The following is a 9,491-nucleotide window of genomic DNA, read 5'->3' on the forward strand; positions in this document are numbered from 1 at the left end:
AACCAACAACAATTCTTTGCAATAACAAAATTCCAGCCTTTCGATCTCATGGAGGAGAGATCCATATATAGATGTTTGGAGAGAGGATGAGTCAGCTTGAGATCTGACTAGTTTCCTCTCCCTCTGTCAGTTCTTGAGTCCACTTGGAGGTTCTTGCTTCCACTTGGAGATTTGGAACCTCTTACTCATCACCAGTCGAATTCCCTGAGGCAAGTGTCATTTTGGAAGCTTCCTGGGTTTTGACACCTTGAGAAATGAGCTTGCCACATGTCCATTCTCGTTCAGCGCAGGTAGCCAGTGTTCCCTTTGACATTCAACGCAGGTAGCCAGTGTTGGCTTTGACATTCAACGCAAACAGCTAGTGTAGCCACTGAAATGATCCTGAATTGACTTGTTTTTGAGCAGTTTCTGGTGGAGAACTTTTGTGAATTGCTGTGGTTTGTTAGCCTTGTTCCTCTAGGGGTAGGAATAACATGTTTAGGGACTTTGGATCCCTTAGATTATGGACATTTCATGCTCAATGCTGTAAGGCACAAAAATGTCTATAACACAAGGTTTGATGAATTCCATTTTCAAACCCTTAGAAAATTTGTGCTAGTATTTTTTGATGATATACTAATCTACATCAAGTCTTGGAAGGATCATGTTCAACATGTTGACAGGGTGCTCAAACTATTGGAGGAGAATCAATTATATGAAAAAATCTCCAAATGTTTCTTTGGAGTACAAGAGGTGGAATATCAGGGTCATATTGTAGACCCTAGCAAAATTAAATCCATTAAGGAATGGAAAATCACCACATCCATAAAACATCTGCGAGGATTTGTCGGGTTGACATGGTATTATCACAAGTTTGTTAAGAATTATGGGAGAATAACAGTACCTCTAACAACACTATTGAAGAAAGATGCATTTTCATGGACTCCAGAAGCAACAAAGGCCTTTGAACACCTTAAAGAGGCAATGTGCCAAGCATCGGTCTTAGCTATGCCGGAATTCACAAAAGCCTTTATTGTGGAATGTGATGCTTCAGGAGATGGAATTGGTGCTATTTAAATGCAATATGAAAGACCCATTTCTTTTGAAAGTCATCCAATCAAAGGAAAGTATTTACACAAAGCTATTTATGAGAAGGAAATGTTGGCAATACTACATGCACTTAAGAAATAGCGACCCTACCTAATGTGAAGACACTTCAAGGTAAAAATGGATCATGATAGTCTTAAATACTTTTTAGAAAAAAGATTATCCTTTGAAGAGCAACAAAAATGGGTCACAAAGATGTTGGGTGACGAATTTGAAATCATCTACAAAAAAGGGAAGAAAAATGTTGTGGCAGATGCACTCTCAAGAAAGGATGAGGATGTGGAAGCATTGTTTTGTGCTATTTATATTATCCAACTAGATTGAATAAACGAAGAAAGGGATGAATGGAAGAAGGACGAAGAAGTGTGGTCACTCATTCAAAATTTGCAGAAGATCCTAGTTCAAACAATATTGCCAGAACTTGATGAGGAAGGAAAAATCATATTGGAGCTTGGAGCAGTCACAGAAACAAGAACCCGACAGCTATGAAATCGATCAATTTCAGAGAATCTCATCAAGTGGAAGAACTTACCCGCTGAAGATTCCACATGGGAGGATAATAATTTTATATAGAAGCATCAAGAACTACTCAAGCATTGAGGACAATACTTTTTGAAGGAAAGGGGCATGTTAGGTCCCTATACTATTAGTGTAACCCCTTATTGTTATTATTACAACCCCCTTATTATATTTTTGTGCCCATCTAGTCCCCATATTTGTAATATTGTGCCCCATAGAATCCCACTATTGTTATTATTGTGCCCCTACATTATTATTGTTATGTTGGCTCTGATTATTTTATGAACCCTTAGACTGCTATATATAGAAAGGAGGTCTTGTCATTTGTATCATCTAAGAATTGTTCATTTGTGTAATGTAAAGGAGGTTTACCCCTTGAAGAGGCTTATTTCTAAGTCGTTCATATATCTTTTCTATCTTTTTGTGAGCTGGTTTCATAACATGCCAACGTTGTGCTCTGATCTTGTGGAGAGATAGAGTTGTTAGTCAAGGCCTTGCTATATAACAATGTTGGTTATTATGATGCTATACAAATGAGTTAAAAATCCAAATGCTTCTTATGAGAAATTCTTCAGATAGAGAATGACCAAGTACCATGATAAATATCTCCCTAGTTAAGAGGGAATTTTGAGAAGTGTAACTAGGTTCGGTCTTCATGACATGTAATTATGACTTTTGTAAATGATGTAATAAAATTGTTTTTGTAAGTCTTGCTTCATGGGTTTCATGAGCAAGTAATTTTTATTTTAGGTGGCTCCCATTGAGAGCCTGATCCAGGTGGCTCCATAGAGTCTACATAGGACAAATATGGCTCAAAAATCAAAGTCTTTGGATTATAATCGACCCATGACCAGATCGTAGATATCGTCATCCTGATCGCAGAGGTGTGAATGGTTCGTCAAACCGAGCTCGTATGCGAAAGATAGAGCTTTTCAAAGTTTGATATGATAGGGGAAGAGAGGGGCCCACAAAGTGACACATGGCATCCCAATAAGTAGTGGGACACACATGGAAGCCCATCAAGCATTGACACTTGGCGTTCTTTCATTGGTCTCCTAAACTGAAATAATAGACAAAAATCATTTTTAAAATATGGAAAAGGGTTATTAAATAACCATGTAACAAATTCCTTTTAATATATAGTTATTAATATAACTCTATGAAAACAATAATTATTATAAGGCCGACGGACCACAACCTCCCGCCAGCCCAAATCGCAACCAAAAACAAATCAAATATGGTTTCGGGATTGGCGGCCAGAACCCCCGTCGAACCCTTCTCCACAAACTTCGCATACACACATATATATATACATATATATATATATATATATATATATATATATATATATATATATATATATATATATATATATATATATATATATCGGGGTGAGCGGGCCATCGGCGGTGGACCTGACTCACACCCTATCACCTCGAACCATTATATATCACTGATTAATCCGCGCCAATAATACATTGTTGACATCACCACATAAAAGCGTCGATCACCGATATATATAATATATATATATATATATATATATATATATATCGGCGAAACCCCGTAAATCGCGCCGATATATATGGTTACATCCATTTCCGATCGTCGATTCATAAAGCCGATCGCTGACTTACGCTTCGCCGATATAGCGCTGATCGCCGATCACCGATTTTAATGCGCTGATAATGTTGTAAGTGTGGGGTTTAAGGGGCGGGCCGTCTAATACAGACCTAACCCCCATTAATATATCATTGTGGTTTTATGAAAAATATATATGGAGAGGCGGGATTTGATCCCCCGACCTCTCCTTAACCAACGTATATTTTTAACCAATGAGCTAGCAAATCACATTGGTTAATCCACCAAAGTTATTTTATAAACCCAGATGTTTACCTTTGCACACAGTTGGAGATAGAGGAGAGAGAATGAAGGCACGAATTTCGAGGACGAAGGTAGGCACAAATTTCGAGGCAGTTAATTAATATTTTAATGCAGGAACCATGAATTTTGCAAGAGGGCAAAATTTTCACTTTGTCAGAAATTGACAAATTTTATATGGATTTTACACCTCTCATCACCACAAACACAATGTTGCTATTAATTTCTTCATCAGAGTTCTTCATTTTCCAATCATTTCCAGAATGCACGTGGAACCATGATTTCAGCAAAAACAAGGAGCGGAACCATGAGCCTTGAAATTTTCCCAAGGAGGTAAAATTTTTCCATGTCAGAATATAGTCAAGTTTATACTTGCTTTTAATGGTTTTCCACAGGGATGGCAATGGCAAGATCAGATTCACCATCTGAGTTGTAGATTTCCAATCCATCCATGGAACAAAATCTTTGAGGAATCCTGAGGGAATCTAAAAGATTCATTGAGCCCAGAATTCTCAACTTCTCAAAATTCGGATTTTGGACAGTCGATTCAGCATTACTCGACGCCAAAAATATGATGGTCTCTTCAGATTTCTTATTCTCTCACTTCTTCTTCTAGTCACTTTTCTAGGTGCCAGTGTAGATGTCCACATTCATGTGTGAGCAGTCATCTTCATACAATCAATGCCTTGAGATCGATGGCCTGAGCAGCTTCAGTAGTGTGACATCCACTTCTTCATTTGGCCCTTGGTTGTGAGGTATATGATGTGTTCATGTACTTATTCTTTATGCATTATGCTGTACAGATCCTTGATTGATGTTGATGCAGGATCTTGTTTATTACATGTTGTCATGATTCCTTGCTTGATTAGATGTGGAATCTTCTATGTGATGTACTTGCTGTCATAACTCATCATGCTATGTTTTGAGATTCCTTGTTATATGTTGCTGGGATACTCTTGTTGTCATCATGCATGTTTTGATTGAGATCCCTTTTGTGCCATGTTGGTGGGATACTCATCATGCATGTTTTTGTGTCATACTGATAGGAGTCTTTTGATTGAGAGTTCCAGTTGTGGAACATCTCTTAGAGCCACTCCTGCGTGAGGGCATTTTTCCTTGTATGATCATGACATCATTTCTTATGTACGTCACCATCATTGACAACACTTAATGCAGTGACCTACACCATCTTGACACCGGGGTTTGAAGACGTAGTCCCTCTTGGATGAACTCTGTTATCAATGATTATGTTTTCATGTGCTAATGATTGTTATGTTCCTCTTATTTTCCACATGAAGATGTATTAATTAATGTTCTCTTAAAATGAAATTTTAACACATCACGGAAGTAAAAAGTCTTGGAACGGTCCTTCTTCATACTCGGACCTGGATCAAGTGGTATTAGAGCGGTCTTTGCGTTGATGTGAATTGGTGTGTGAACAATGACAGTGGATGAAAGAGCGATGTACGGGACCATGCTCAACATTGCCAAGAAAGTGGAAATTGTGTATGAAACTTGTTAGGATATTCGGACACATAGGAAATAGTTAAGTTCAACTTGGTCTAGTATAGAGTTAGGTATAGAGTTAGGTAAAGTGTGTTTCTTTACCGTTGTACATTTTGTAACCTACAATCCGACGGTCACGATATGTAGTGATCTGACGGTTCATTCTCTCCTCGGTATTACCGACACTTGATCTGTGGCTTGACACCCGATTGGTCCATGAGTTCTATTTAAAGCGCATGGAGGGTCATTGTTCGGGTAATCCGTGCATGAGAGAAGCTTATGTAAATTTTCATTCTTTGATTAATAAATTGCCTGTAGTACCCACGTTGGGACAGGCCGTGGACTGTTTCCCTCTTTGAGGGTTTTAACCACGTCAAAAATACTGGTGTATTGATCTGTGATCTGGTTGTGAGCGGTGTCCTTTTGGTATTCTTTCTGAGGAACTTACCCTGTAAATTCCTACATGGTATCAGAGCTATTTGAGGGCCGCGTCCGTTGGTGATCCAAATCTGAAGCCGGTAGAACTGCATGCGGCTGTCGTTTCCTAGATATGCTGTTTCTAACTGCTTTCAGAGGACTGCTCTGTTGCGTTCGAGCATCTGTTCCAGTGAGGAACCCCTTTCGTTTCACGCGAAAAGGTTTCCGGTAGCCCTAGCTGCGTCATTTTTCAGATCGGGAGGTATACAGTGTTTTTTGCAGTTTACTGTTATTTTCTCTCTGCTTATTTCGGTTTCGGTTTATTTAGCCTTTTTTTTTAACTGGATCTATACCTTTCATTTCTGCGTATGCTCTTTGCCCTGCGACTCTGTGCGATCTGGGCAAATCAGAAACAGAAAGGAAGGATTTTTCTCATGCGTATGCTCTTTTCCCTGCACCTTAGTGTGATCTCGGAAAATCAGAAACATTGAGAAAAATATTTAGTTTTTCGGCTAAAGCTAACTTTGAATTTTTTTTTTTTAAATTTCTAGTTTTTTGGCTAAAGCTAACTTCGAGCCGCAAGGTTCATTTTTCTTTGCATATTCGTGTTGGGTTTTGAGTTTTGTGTTTTGTAGGGAAAAAGAGCTTTCTCAAGCAAGCACGCAAACCAAGGCCCCCCCCCCTCTCTCTCTCTCTCTCTCTCTCTCAAATTTTTTGTATAGATCAATTGGTTCAAAGCTATTTTAAGAGAGTAGAGGTCTTGGGTTCAAGTCTCCATTTTGTGGGGGCGGATTTTTTCATTCCCGCACATTCGCGCACTTTGCCGGCAACGTCAACAATTTTTTTTCGCCTTTTCAGAGCCGTTTTTTTTAAAACCGCCTATTTTTTCGAGATTTATCCATTGGAACACTTACTTTCAGCATCTTCAGCTTCAGTTTTTAAAAAAAATGGAAAGTCCATGCCAAGTCATTCTTGACAGCACTAACTACTTCCAATGGGTAGCCTACATGGAAGATTTACTTAGAAGTAAAGGTCTCTTCAGAATAGCCACAGACCAAGAGAAGAAACCAAAAGATGAAGACAAGGCTGCAAAATGGGAAAATAGACAAGATCAAGCACGTGGTTTGATAGGGATGTCTATTTCTCCTGATCTTAGATTCCACATTGCAGAACTTGAGACTCCTCATGAAGCATTAGAAAAACTCGCTAAAGTTTTTGGGATTAAAAATGAAATTAGAGCCCATCAACTTGAAAATGAGTTGCTTACTTTGGATCCTAATAATTTTTCTTGCATTGAAGATTTCTTGTCCAAATTCAAGACCCTTAGATATCTCTTGGAAGGTGTTAAAGTTAAGAAAGAAGATGGTAACCTTATTTATTCCATCCTTACTAAGTTGGGACCAGCCTACTCTGTATTTGTTTCCACTTTCCATTCTACAAGGGAAGCTTTCATTTGTCAAGGAAAAGACTACAAGGCCCCTTCCTTTGACTCCTTTTGTGATTCCTTAATAAGAGAACAAGAAAAACTCTTACACCTTGGTCTTCTTAATCTTGGAAACTCTTCCACGAAAGCGTTAGCCGCCCAGCAGCAACCAAATTCAAAGAATCCTAAGAAGTCATATCCTCAAAAGAATGGTCCTAAACCAACTCAGCCTCAAAATGATAAGACCAATAAAAACAAATGGAAGAAGACTGATAGACATTGTAACTTTTGTAATCGAGATGGCCACTTAGAATCTAAATGCTTTAAGAAGATGGAAGCCTTGGAAGCCGCAATGAAGAAACATAACATCCATGTGGAGCCTACTTCAACTTCAACTTCCGGAATGGCACTTTCTGCATGTCGTTGTCAATCATCTCAGTCTAGTTATGCATTAAATGCATCTTCTTCTTCTTCTCATTCTCATGAGTGGCTCATTGATTCTGGAGCCTCTTATCACATGGCCAAAAACCAAGCCATGTTTTCTTCTTTAAATGATTGTAACACCAAAAATATATATGTTGGTGATGATAGATCTCTTAATGTTGTAGGGATTGGAACTGTTCATCTAAACAATGGTCAGTTTAATGATGTATTATGTTTTCCAACCTTATCCTGCAACCTTCTATCTGTCTATCAGATAACTCATTCAGGTGAAGGTAAAATTGTTGAATTTTCACCTCATGATGTTGTAATCAAGGATCTAAAAGATCCTAAACAGATTCTAGCTACTGGTCTTGCTGATGATTCCACAAGGTTGTATAAGTTTCACAACTTTGGGTCATCAATCTTCCCTCAGTATTTGTTGCTCATAATGATGAAGTGAGCAAACTTTGGCATGAGCGATTTGGTCACTTAAACTATCGCTCCCTTCAACATCTATGTAAAGAAAATATGGTGACAGGTCTTCCTATGGTATCTTGCAGAGATGGTGTTTGTTCCGGATGTGTACTCGGAAAACATCATCGGAACAGTTTTGACAAACGTGCCTCTTGGCACGCCTCAGCCCCTTTACAGCTTGTGCACAGTGATTTATGTGGTCCTCTTCCTGTTGCTTCATTCTCTGGATGCAAGTACTTCTTAACTTTCATTGATGATTTCTCCAAACGCACTTGGGTATACTTCTTAAAACTCAAGAGCGAAGTATTCAACACTTTTTTTGCCTTCAAAGCCTTTGTTGAAAAACAATCTGGACATCAAATTCTTAAGCTAAGAACTGATAATGGTGGAGATTATGTTAAAAACACATTCATCAACTTTTGCACTGAAAATGGAATTCAAATGCAACATACTGTTCCATACACTCCACAACAAAATGGCGTAGCTGAAAGGAAAAATCGCACCTTAAAGGAAATGGCTAATTATATGCTGCAATCTAAAGGACTCAGTCTTAGTTTTGGGGCCGAAGCAATTAATTGTGCAAATTATATAATCAATCGCACTCCTACTAAGGTTCTAGAAAATATCACTCCAGAAGAAGCTTGGAGTTCCATTAAACCAAATGTAAGTCACTTTCGTGTGTTTGGAAGTGAAGCATGGGCCCATATTCCAGATGAAAAGCATAAAGCTTTAGAACCTAAGAGTGAGAAATGTACTTTTGTTGGATATTCTGAAGATGTAAAAGGTTATAGACTTATTCCATTTAAGTCCAAAAATGTTATCATTAGAAGAGATGTAAAATTTGATGAAAATAAATCGGCCTGCGAGCCTAGTCCGGCGGATGTGCCACCTCTTCCTATCGCTTCTACTTTTGAAAACATTTCTTCTTCAGATGATGAAAGTGAGGATGATATTCTCAGGATCCTCAACTTCCAAGATGGGTCCGTGCTACTCGGGATGCAGCAGGTGATCTTGCCGGTGATCCTACAGATCAGCGACGTACACGTTCTCAGTTTGAAAGAGCCTCTTCTTTACTGGCTTAAGCTCCAGTAAATCATGATCCTGACACTTTTGCAGAAGCTTCAGGCCATCCACATTGGGAAGCAGCTATGAATGAAGAATATCATTCATTGATGACAAATGATACATGGGATCTTGTTCCTCTACCAAAGGGACGCAAACTTGTTAGATGTAAATGGGTTTACAGAACCAAGTATAGACCAAATGGGAAAGTTGATAAACATAAAGCTCGTCTCGTTGCTAAGGGATTTTCACAGGTTGAAGGCATTGACTACACTGAAACCTTCTCCCCTGTTGCCAAAATGAACTCTATCCCGCCTTGTTCTTTCCCTTGCTGCCTCTTTAAAATGGGAAGTCCATCAGATGGATGTTAAATCTGCCTTCTTGCATGGGGACTTGCAGGAAGAAATCTATATGGAACAACCCATTGGCTTCATACAAACAGACTCCAGCCTTGTTTGTCGACTTAAGAAATCCCTTTATGGCCTCAAGCAAGCTCCTCGGGCTTGGTATGCCAAAATGGATAGCTTTCTTTTTTTAGAATCTGGCTTTTCTAGGTGTCATTCTGACAATACTGTCTACACCAAGAAAGTGGGCAACTCTCTTATCATCCTTTTTCTTTATTTTGATGATCTTATTCTTACGGTAGTGATCCCAACCTTATAACCATGTGAAGTCCAGCCTTAAAAGAAATTTGAAATGG

The sequence above is a fragment of the Pinus tabuliformis genome, chromosome 2_2 (genome assembly GCF_031772625.1).
Source record: "Pinus tabuliformis cultivar Carrire ecotype Pingquan chromosome 2_2, CPIR1, whole genome shotgun sequence".
In the NCBI taxonomy this organism is placed as follows: domain Eukaryota; kingdom Viridiplantae; phylum Streptophyta; class Pinopsida; order Pinales; family Pinaceae; genus Pinus; species Pinus tabuliformis.